General features: G+C 46.9%; 1 pseudogene; it reads right to left on the reverse strand.

The window, feature by feature from the left end:
• Positions 1-481: 481 nt before the first annotated feature.
• On the reverse strand, positions 482-8,813 carry LOC104845424 (carcinoembryonic antigen-related cell adhesion molecule 21-like; annotated as a pseudogene).
• Between the last annotated feature and the right edge of the window lie 2,814 nt (positions 8,814-11,627).

The following is an 11,627-nucleotide window of genomic DNA, read 5'->3' on the forward strand; positions in this document are numbered from 1 at the left end:
AATGGCTGTACAACTCAAAGAATGTAATCAATGTCACTGAATTGGACATGTAGAAACTGTTGAACTGGTGTATGATTTGCTGTTTATACTCTTAACAACAGCAACAAAACAAACAAAATTTATAGAAAAAAAATCTAAAAACAAAAAATCCCTCCATGCCCCAGATCAAGGCCCTTCCAGCTGCAGGACTTGGTCCATTGGTGGGCTGAGGAATCACTCTTCTGCATCTTGGCAAGCACTTTTTTTTTCTTTTAATGAAATACGTAGAACACAATAAGAAGGGAAGTACTACACATAGTAAAAACAAGCAACAAAAAAACTAATAAAATTTATTCTAACAGCCTCAAAGAAATTCCATCTGTGCAGAAGAAGGCTGGGAGGAAAGTACATTTTCCTCTCCTTCTCCCTTCCTCCCTTTCTATCCTAAGGCACAACGGGACTCATAGAGGCTATGGAAGAAAATATAAATTTCCAAAGCTGGGCCTATCCTTGTCCAAGAGACAGTCGGGTACAGGGATCATGAAGACCAGGGAGGCAGAGACCCGCAGGCATTAGTGCTGAGAAGCAGGAGATTAGGAAGGAGGAAGAGGAGGCCCAGGCCCAGAGGCAGAGGTGGAGAAGAGTCCTTTCCCTCTCCTAAGCATGGCCGTCAGCCTTGGAGGAAGCAGAACATGAGGAAAGACATCACACCCGGCAGTGTTTCTGATCAGAGCCACCCTGGCCAGTACTCCAACCACGATGCTGGCGATGGCCCGAACTAAGAGGCCAGAACTTTCTGGGACCGAATCATCACCTGTCATGGGAAGAAAAAAGAAAGAAAGAAAATAAATAATTTTACACTGGGGCTGCCCTGGGGAACAACTCTGAACATGAAAGAGTCTGTACTCGTTCTGTCAAGGAATAGTTTTCATAGAAGGTCACTGCTAGGCAGTTGGCAGACTGTATCCTTGCAATTTTTTCTCTCTTACTGTGTTTCCAGGTTGATGATGCATCTTCTCTAAATTCCATCCTGGCCTTTCTGCATTCAGATATTTTGAGGCTTTGGAAACATAAGGCTGACGGCTATTTTTGTGTTATTAGAACTTCCCTCTTGACTTTCCACCTTTTCGTGGTTACATCTTGTTCTCAGTTGCCCGCGTATGGCAGCCATGAATAAGTACCTCTCAGATCTGCTGTGGTGAGTTTTTAATTGAGTAAAGAGGCAGACTAATGCACTCTGAATATATCACCCGTTTGTGCAGAGACCATACTTCTCACAGGCTGTAGCAGGGGTGTTAAGCAGACCTGTTTCTGGGAGACAGTTTCTTCTGATAGGTGGCTGGCTGGAGGACTCCCCACTGGCCCTGTGGAAATGCCCTTAGAACCACACTGCAACCTAGAACTTCCTTCCCTCCCTTTCTCCTTCACAGGGCTCAGAACCACACCTTGATCTAGGGCTCTCCCAGGCTCCTCTCACTCCTGCCCCATTTCCCTCACAGGCATTTTCCCGATAAAGATCTTGCTTGTCTAATGGCATGAAAAGTCACACACCACACTTAAATTTTGCACTTAACTCTTTTTTTATTTTTTGCTCTTATCTTTTTATTTCCTTTAATAGTGTTTTCCTTCAATTAAATTTCCAGTGTTGATATTGGATGTATGATAGTTAATCTGTCTACGAGTGGCACCATTCCACTGTAATTTCCAAATACTTTAATCCAGACTTTGTGTAAATTCATTTTGAGTTACAGGTTTTTTTTTTTTTCTCTTTAAAATGGATCTTTAAAAGAATCAGTAATTATAGAATAAAGTGACTGGCACAGGAGGGCTATTCAATAAGTACTTTTAAATGTCTTGTTTTAAGAAAGCTTTTATAGGTTTTATTACCAGATGCTTTCAAAACCAAAAGTTACTCCCGTTGTTTTTCCCAGCTTTATCACAAATGGCACAGATGGGTAAGCCCTAGGCTACTAACCTGAAGGTTGACTCCCTTGGAAGTAAGGCCTGGCAATCTACTTCTGATAGATTGCACTTAACTTTCGACCCCTTTTTTTCCCCTCTGATATTTAGTCAATAATCATGTCTCAATCGGTTTCTGTGTGATGCATTTTTTCCCCATATATAATACTTTTTGTATCTGTTTCTAGTGTTTTTATGTCTGTTGCAACCATTTGGAGGTTAACCCACATCAGTCAACCCAAGGCTGACTGTTAATGCTAGCTACAGTTTGGAATCCCTGGTGTTGCAGTGGTTAAGAGCTCAGCTGCTAACTAAAAGGTTGGCAGTTCGAACCCACCAGCTGCTTCCTGGAAACCCTATGGGGCAGTTCTACTCTGTCTTATAGGGTTGCTATGAGTCAGAATTAACTGGACGGCAACAGGTTTAAATGCCAGGCCCTGTGCTAAATACTTTACATATATCTCATTTGATCCTTACAGTCATCCTGTCACACAGACATTATTCCCATTTTATAGATGAAAAAACTGAGGCTTAGAGTGGTGAAAAAACTTACCCAAAGTGTTATGGCTAATAAGATGTGGCTCTGGGATTTGACTCCAGGACAATCTGACTTCAAGCCTAATGTTAATTGTAGTAATGATAACAGCTAACATTTATGGAACATTTTCTATGTGTGAGGCATTTTGGTAAGGGTTTAACTGATTATCACATTAAGCCTTTAAAACAATCTCAGGAAGCAGGAGCTCTTATTGCAGTTTTCAGTTGAGGAATCTGAGGCTCAGGAAATTAAGAACCCTGTCCCAATTTGCACAGTGGTTATCAGACCTGGGATATGAAATTTATAAACATCTTTGTTTCAAACTTGAGCTCTCGACCACTTTACCATTGTTTACTGTAATCGTCTCTTAACTGATATTCTGCCTTAAGTAACATTTATCCATTTAGCACACTATTGGTAGAGTTAATCTATCCAGAGAAGATGTAGGAGGGGAAGAGAAGTCACTCACGGTTCATAGTCAGGATGAGGAGATCACTTTTGCTGGAACTGACCGGGTTGGAAACTTCACAGTGATACTCCCCAGCATCCCGCCTCCTGATGGGGTCTGTGGTGAGGGAGCTATTGTCCTGGGAGAGCATCATCCTCTCTGCGAGCTGCAGGATCTGCCCTTGGAAGACCCAATGGATGGAGATTCCAGTGTGGTTGGTGAGGCAGGTCAGGGTCACTGGGCCCTCATGTTCTGTGACTGCAGTGTTGCTGGCTTGGATGGAAGGCTTAGTCACTGACTGTGGAGAAACAGAGGAGGCAACTTTGAGAGTGGGCGTGGTATTGGGGCTACTCTCCTTCCTATGAGATCTCAACCAGCTTATAGACCCCACAGTGAGCTCTGAAAGGTGACCCAGAGGGTGGGGCTGACCCTCTGCAGAGGCCGTGTGTCTGTTCAGGTGCCGATCTGTAAGGACAGGGTGTTCCCTCCCAACACTAGGAAATAGGTGCACCCCTCGACTTCCTGGAGTATCAGTACCGGGGCCTCTTCTGAGCCCATGTGTCCATCCACCTTATGGTCAGGTGGAAATTTTCTTCTCTAGACCTTCATGTGACCCTTTCTTAGGGCTTCCTGTGACTTTGTAAGAGATCAAGCCCCTCTCTAGTAGAGAATTCTGTGTGTGCAGGGAAGGCGGGCTGCATGTCCTGTCCATAGCTAGGGCAGGGCAGCTTCACATACGGAAGGGAAGGTGTTTCCTTTTTTTAAAATATTGTATTTGAGAGTAAGCACAGCCTGGCCCAGTCTTCACTATCTTAGAAACTAGAGAGTTTCCAATCTAAAGGATTTCTCAATCTGAAAAAGCTTTTGCTTCCATTCTATGGATTGACTATCAGGTGAAAGGAACCTTAGAGGCAAGTGGTTATGTTTCAACAACGGTACTCATAGTCCTCTCTGTAAACTACAGTGACACCTGTGAGAGCTGGAGCTTGACAGGACTGCCTTGCTTTTCTGCGTCTCGACAGTTTCCCGCCTTTGACAGGGTGCAGTCTTATCACTTTTCTATTGCTCTCTAATAGTGGAAAATATTTGAGTTTTCCTTCTCTGACAGGTTTCCGCCTTACATGGGTTCCTGCTTTTGCAGGTTTTACTGAACATACTTTTAGCCCTGCCACTTCCCTCCCATGAAAAGACTTCATGGGTGAGTCTACCTAGTTTTCTAACTAAGATTCACTATGCTTTGTTTTCCTCTGTGTATCATCTGTCCAGTGTCCCACAGTGTATACAGCTGTGACTTTATAGCCAGGTTACAGGCTTAGATGCCTCTGCCTCAAAGCTAGCACTTTACCAATGTCTCTGCAGCCTGATTTGGCATGGCTCTGGCATTGAAAGTCTTCACATTTTAGCAAGATTAGGACACAGCACACCTGAATCTGCTCCACACTCCCTGGTCCGACCACAGATGGTGTCAGAACAGGGGTGGTACATGGGGCTGCAGGGGGCAGGGCAAAGAGGCAGAGCTTCTTCCTGCCATCACCCTATTGGAGGTTGTTTCATCCTCTCATTTGGGAAAACATGTGAGCCTGTTCAAAGTCTTGTGTGTTCATTATAGCACATGGAGTCATTGAAAGAAAACAGATGAAAGAAAGCGACAATTAGTGACAGAGAGAACACTTGACCTTGGAGATACTTCTTTCCTCTCCCACTCTGAAGCCCCCTTCCATTCCTTGGGGCTTTCTGAGGCTGAGAGAACCCCCTCCCCACATTCTAGGCTGGACTCAAGGTCTGCCCTGAGAAATAAGAAGGGCAAGAGGAGAGAACAGTTTCGAGGGATGTAGTGGGAGGGCTCAGGGACAGATTTTGGGATTTGTCTTTTCCTAGGGGACACAGACTGGAAAATAACTTCTTTTAGGATTTTTTCAGAAAACCAGACCAACTTCCACCCCAGAGCTCAGTGGTGAAGTTTCAGGAAGCCATGTACCAGAGACTGTGATAGTCAAAGCAACTAAAAAATAACGACAATAAAAATAACTAGTTGTTGTTGTGGTTAGGTGTCGTCTAGATGCCCTGTGCACAACAGAATGAAATACTGCCTGGTCCTGCCCCATCCTTCCATGGTTGTTATCCTTGAGCCCATCATTACAGCCAAGGTGTCAATCCATCTCGTTGAGGGTCTTCCTTTTTTCACTGACCCTCTATTTTACTAAGCATGATGTCCTTCTCCAGGGATTGATCCCTCCTGGCAACATGTCCAAAGTAAGTAAGATGCAGTCTTGCCATCCTTGCTTCTAAGGAGCATTCTGGCTGTGCCTCTTCCAAGACAGATTTGTTCATTCTTTTGGCAGTCCATAGAATATTTCAATATTCTTTGCCAACACCACAATTCAAAGGCGTCAATTCTTCTTCAGTCTTCCCTATTCATTGTCCAGCTTTCACATGCATATGATGCAATTGAAAATACCATGGCTTGGGCTAGGAGTGCCTTAGTCTTCAAGGTGACATCTTTGCTTTTTAACACTTCAAAGAGGTAGGTCCTTTGTAGCAGATTTGTCCAATGCAATGCATCTTTTGATTTCTTGACTGCTGCTTCCATGGGTGTTGATCGTGGATCCAAGTGAAATGAAATCCTTGACAACTTCAATCTTTTCTCCGTTTACCATGATGTTGCTCATTGGTCCAGTTGTGAGGATTTTTGTTTTCTTTATGTTGAGATGTAATCCATGCTGAAGGCTATGGTCTTTGATCTTCTTAGTAAGTGTTTCAAGTCCTCCACGCTTTCAGCAAGCAAGGTTGTGTCATCTGCATAACGTAGGTTGTTAATGAGTCTTCTTCCAATCCTGATGCCCCATTCTTCTTCATATATCCAGCTTTTCAAATTATTTGCTCGGCATACAGGTCGAATAGGTATGATGAAAGGATACAGCCCTGACACACACCTTTTCTGACTTTAATGTACTCAGTATCCCCTCGTCTGTCCTAACAACTGCCCCTTGATCTATGTACGGGTTCCTCATGAGCACAATTAAGTGTTTTGGAATTCCCATTCTTTGCAATGTTATCCGTAATTTGTTATGATCAATACAGTCGAATGCCTTTGCATAGTCAATAAGACACAGGTAAACATCCTTCTGGTATTCTCTGCTTTTAGCCAGGATCCATCTGACATCAGCAATGATACCCCTGGTTCCACGTCCTCTTCTGAATCTGGCCTGAATTTCTGGCAGTTTCCTGTCGATATACTGCTCCAGCCACTTTTGAATGATCTTCAGCAAAGTTTTGCTTTCATCAAACAACTAGAGTTTGATCGAATTGATTCAAACTGACTAGCTGACTTCCTGACCAGCGTTGGTTTCCTCATCTGGAACTTACACTTGCTGAGGTCCCTCCAGGGGTACAAGTGTACATTGCCCAGTCCAGTTGTTTTTTCTCTGAGGCCTCCCTTTTCAAGGATATCTTAGAGAAGGTTAAGGATGGGACTTCTCATTGTCTTTAAACTTTAGGAAATGTGGCACCCTGGCCTGGGGGCAGGCTGTGATGAGCAGAATAACACTCGGGGAGACCAGGAGCAAGCCTGCTTGTCAGTCACAGTGATAGTAATTAACAGAACAGTGGCTCATGCATCTCGCATCTCAGAGGACCCCAGCTCATTACCATGGTGTTGTGATGAGATCTGAAAGTCCATCCCCAGAGGAAGTTCTCGGAACTACTGTGGGACTGTGAGCCTCACACCGAAGACAGGGATGTGAGTCACAAGTAAAATGTGACTCTGTACTGTGGGGACTGCAGATCTGTTCCCTCTGCCTTTCACTCCTGGTTGGATCAGTGCAGAGAGTGAATGAAGGAGGTGCATGTCCATCCCACATGGCCTGTCCCACATGTTGACATCACTAAAGGGAAGAACCCTGGACAGGGACACAGTGGGCACTTATTCTCCTGGGGACCTGGGTACATTGGCTGGTGGTGGAGCCCTCCCAGGGGCTGCTGCTTAGACTGATTTCTTTGTCCTTTACTGTTTCCTGGGAAGGATGAGCTTGAACACAGTACTGGTGGAAAAGAACTGGACAGTTAGTACTTGGTGGAGGATTATGGGGTGGAGGAAGCTGTGTAGAGCAGGGCAGTCCCAGTCGGAATGAAGGAGGAGCAAGAAGAGGGACATGGAAGGAATAGACAGAGCCAGAAATACCCATGGCAGTGAGCAGTGGGGTTTCATGGGTTCAGAGACCCAAAGATCCAAGAGCTCAAATGTGACCCAGAAACAGGACAAGCACATCCGAAACACTCTCCACTGAGGAACACCATGATGACCAGAATCATCATGAGACCGACTCCCAGGGCAGCTTTAGGAGCAGACAGTCAGAGGGAGGGGACATGAGTTTCAGCCACCTGGAGTGACAGGAAAGCCAGGGTAGCTGAACGTCCAGGGAATCTGCAAGCAGGGTCCATTCTCTGAAGAGATTAGGGATCATTCATTAATTTCCTACTTTCTTCCTTTATCAGAGAGTAACTGAGAGTTTGTTATATGTTGGGTATGTGCTAGTTGCAAGGTATGCAGTAGGGAGGGAGAAAGCAAAGTTCTTTCTTTTACGTTCCAGTGGGAGAGACAGAGAACACATCAATAAACAAACATAAATGATTTCAGTGTGGTGCAGTGCATGTGGATAGCATGACTGGGGGTGGAATCGTGGATATGCCTGGCACTAATTGATGGTGAAAGTAATTTAGTTGTAAGTAAAATCAAATTAATCACTCATTTGCTCTGACACCCCTCCCCCCACCAAAATCTCTCCCTTTGAACTGGGGATGTCTAAGAAGAAAGGACCTGAATCAGTGGCTGCTCTCAGGGTCCACACCTTAATAAGGCTACCTGGGATGGAGGAAAGGTCAGGGCTGAGGCTGCAGACAGACTTCAGTGTGACGCTGATCTACCGATCATGGCCCGGGGTACATGGCCGCCTGTGATCTTCAAACTGAGTCTCAGGTGAAGGTCTCAGCTGTCCAGAAGAGCTCTTGGGGTTGAGCCCTGGGTGGTGACTAGCTGTAGGAGTTCCAGGACTTGGGCAGTCAGTAAATTGTTCCTCCTAGTCAGACCTGTCCTGGAGGCCAGGATCCATCCCTGGCTACAGGCTCCTCAGGGTCATCTGGAGTCTGGAGGCCTGGGACAGGGCCTGGGGAAGGGACTTCCTGGTGCTGATCTGCTCTGTGAGGGTCCCAGGGGCTCCTCAGGCCAGGACCTGACCTCCAGGGTCTTTTTCAGAACCATGTTCACAGGAAGGAGCCCGGGGGAATGGACTGAGTGATCTCCCCCTGCTGATTACTCCCCATCTGAGTCTCCTTCTCTTTGCTATGAATGTGTGCAGGGTTTGGATTCGGGAAGGGAATTCTGATCTAAATGCTCAAAACCCAAGTATGGAATGCAGAGGGGGGTATATACACTATAAAGGGTCCAGGCCTGTCAATCCTTATCTTTAAAGTAAAATTAACCCCACCCACACCCAACTGTCATAGAGGAATTAATTAAGGTAGACACGGATCTGTCCAGCTAATATTTCTTTGTCACCATTTGTCTTTGTTATTTGTAGTATGTAGTTTTCTGTGTTCTCCAGGGTGACATTCTGGAACAGCAGGGACCCATTAGGGTATATTGTCTTCCGACTGCTGTGGATAGGCCCTGGGATATTTGATTGACTTAGTGATAGATAATGATACAATTTTATTGTTGTTGTCTAAATGTTTTCCTTTGTGCCAGATATAGATTAAAGGACCTGCTGGTAGGTTGTGAAGATGTAGAATAACATAATTTCGTTCAACAGTGTTGAACGGCATGGATTTGTTAGTGAGTTGGGCTGTGATGGATGTGCTCCAGAGGATTAAAAGTGAGACTAGGAGGGAAGAGGGAGAAATCAATCAGCATTTGGACAATTATATTGGGTTGGAAAGTTGGGGCCCTTGAGTCTGAGCAGGTGTCTTTCAGGCCTTGGACCTGGGGCGTGTGTGCGTCCCAAGTTAGCATTACTTGAGCACCTTGGAACCTGTTATTTTCTCTTTTTCTAATACTCACCCAGGTGTCTGCGTGGTTCACTCATTCACTAACTGTCCTCAGGCATCTGCTCACACTCAGTGGAGTCTTTGGAGCTGCCTTCCTGACACCTCATCTACAGGCCCTCTGTCTTCACTTTCTGACCTTTCTTGCTCTGTGTCCTCCATGGCGTTTATCAACCCTTGACATCCCAAGCAGGTTTATTTGCTTGGCTGTCTTTCTTTCCCCTAGACGTGAGCTCCATGAGGGCAAACACTTGTCTTGTTGTGTGTTGTACCCCTAATGCCTAGACAGGGTCTGCAAATACCTGGTGTTTATTCGCACATTTCTGAGATTGGAAGCTATTTCACAATTTATTGTTTGCCCCAAGCCAGTTGCCTTTGAGTCAATTCTGACTCCTAGGACAGAGTAGAATTTTCCCATAGTGTTTCCAAGGTGAGTTTGGCAGATTCCAGCTGCCCCGACCATTTTGTTAGCAGCTCGGCTCTTACCCACTGTGCTAAGAGATAACTAATGTGGAAAAAATGCAGCAATTGTGGTTTTACTCCCCCTTACCAATTCCAGTTCCATAACACTTCCTGTTGCTGGGTCTTCCTCTCTCTTCTATGTTCTCTCCACTGGAGTTACACAGGGAGGTATCTGTCACCTCCCAGACCCTTGTCCTCCCAGGAGACCCCCGCCAGTCTTGGCCCCCCAATCCTGCCAGGGAATACTCTCCTCTCACTTCTGAGCAGGGACCCCTGCCAGAGCACCCACCCTCTGCAGGGAGACGCTGAGGGAGGCTCCATGGATCTCTGCTGACTGCTCTGTACTCTCTCTGTGGGGAAGAACTCTGGCTCCAGAAATACAAAAACTGCTGCCCCAGACGTGTCTGCTCTGCTGTCCTTCCTCCCTCTGCACTGAGCCTCCTGCTGGGGTGAAGTTTCCCCAGGTCACTTGGGCTGGGGCGGGGTCTCCCCTAGATAGCCTCTCTACTGCCCTCCCTTTTCATTCCCGACTTCTAAGCTCCCTTCTTTCCTTTTCCTTTCTGTCTACATTTAGGTTCCCTGGGAACCGCTGCTGCCTCTGCCTTCTCAGCCCTGATCTTTTCCCCTACCCTACCCTGATTGTTGGGGTGAACACAACACTAGGGGCCTCAGCCTCCTGAGCTGGGCATTTCCTAGAGTTCTGGGTTAAGGTACACAGTCAGCTTGCCCCTGTAGTTCTCTTTAACCCCATTTAGCTTTTCCCTTCAGAGCAGGCACCTAGGGGCTATATTAGGAACTCTTGTCACTGGGGATATCACTGGTTGTGCCTCAGAATCACTTGTGCAACTTTATAAAGCAGCCAGGTGTCCTGGTGATGCCTTAGAAATGCTGCTTCAGCAACTGCACAGGTAATGTTCATGGTACTCAGCCAGGCTGAGAACCAATGGTCTGTGTGGTGGGATGGGCTTCTCTCCCTCTCTCATACATATGTGCAGTCTGAAGATCCTGTTAAATGCAGATTCTTACTCGGTGGGTACGAGGTGGGCCTGAGGGTGCATCTACCAGGTTCTTAGGTGGTGCTGATCATTCTGCCTGTGGACCACACTTGGAATACCCAGGCTGTCTGGGACCTCTGTTCCTGAGAACGACCCACCCACATGAACGTTGGCCTCTGCTGTTTCCCGGTCTTGGGTCTGTGAGGACTGGACAAGGAGCCTCTGAGTTCCCCTAACCCAGGGATCATTTCTCAGGTGACACAGAACCCCCCTGGGCACCCAGGTCTTTCCGGTGTTCCGAACTGCAGTAACTTGTTGCTGTGGAGTCGATTCTGACTTATAGGGACCCTATAAGACAGAGTAGAGCTGCACCATATGGCTTTCAAGGAGCGGCTGGTGGATTTGAACTGTTGACCTTTTAGTTACCAGCGAAGCTCTTAGCTGCTGTGCCACCAGGCTCCTCAACTGCACTAGGAAGATTGGATTGACTTCCTACCGGAAGATCAGAGATGGCTGAAAGGGTCAAGCTGGGTGATGATGGGTGAGAGGGACCAACCTTCTCTCTCTGGTGTCACCATCCTGGCCTCTGCTTCCAGGGACAGAGACATAGGATGTGGGTGTCCAGGAGGGAGTTACAGTTCCTGGGGAGTGAAGGGAGAACTTTCCTGAGTGTCCTGAGGAGAGAGGGCTGGTGGTGGGAGGTCAGGGGGCTGTGGGCTCTGTGTTCTCAGGGAAATGTTTCAGGAAGACCCCTCTCTCTGGGGTCTGTGTAGCTGAGCGGTGGCTTACAGTCTGTCTGTGTTCTCCCTGACCCTCCTGGGAGGCCTCTGTCCTCTGCCCAGCTGACTTTCTTGTGTCTACCTTGTCTTTCCCCACGGGTGTGCCCAAGCAGGGAGTGATTTGCTACACAGGAACGCCCCACTGCACAGGTCCCCAGAGCCCCGGGAAGCGGGGGGCAGGGCAGAGCTGACAAGTAGGAGGACCTCAGAAGGGTCTTTAGGAGCAGAGGATGGAAACCAGGATCTATCTCCACCTCTTCAGCCAAAAGCCAGGTTCATGTCTCAGGTGAAATAATTTCTGTTTCCTATGTTATGTCACCTTTGGAGGGCTCAAGGAGACCTGCGGCCAATGTCTGGCACACCAGGGATGCTGTCCAGGCTCCAAAGTGTCACCTAACCCTGACCGTGGACAGGGCTCTGACCTCCCT

The sequence above is a fragment of the Loxodonta africana genome, chromosome 11 (assembly GCF_030014295.1).
Source record: "Loxodonta africana isolate mLoxAfr1 chromosome 11, mLoxAfr1.hap2, whole genome shotgun sequence".
In the NCBI taxonomy this organism is placed as follows: Eukaryota; Metazoa; Chordata; class Mammalia; order Proboscidea; family Elephantidae; genus Loxodonta; species Loxodonta africana.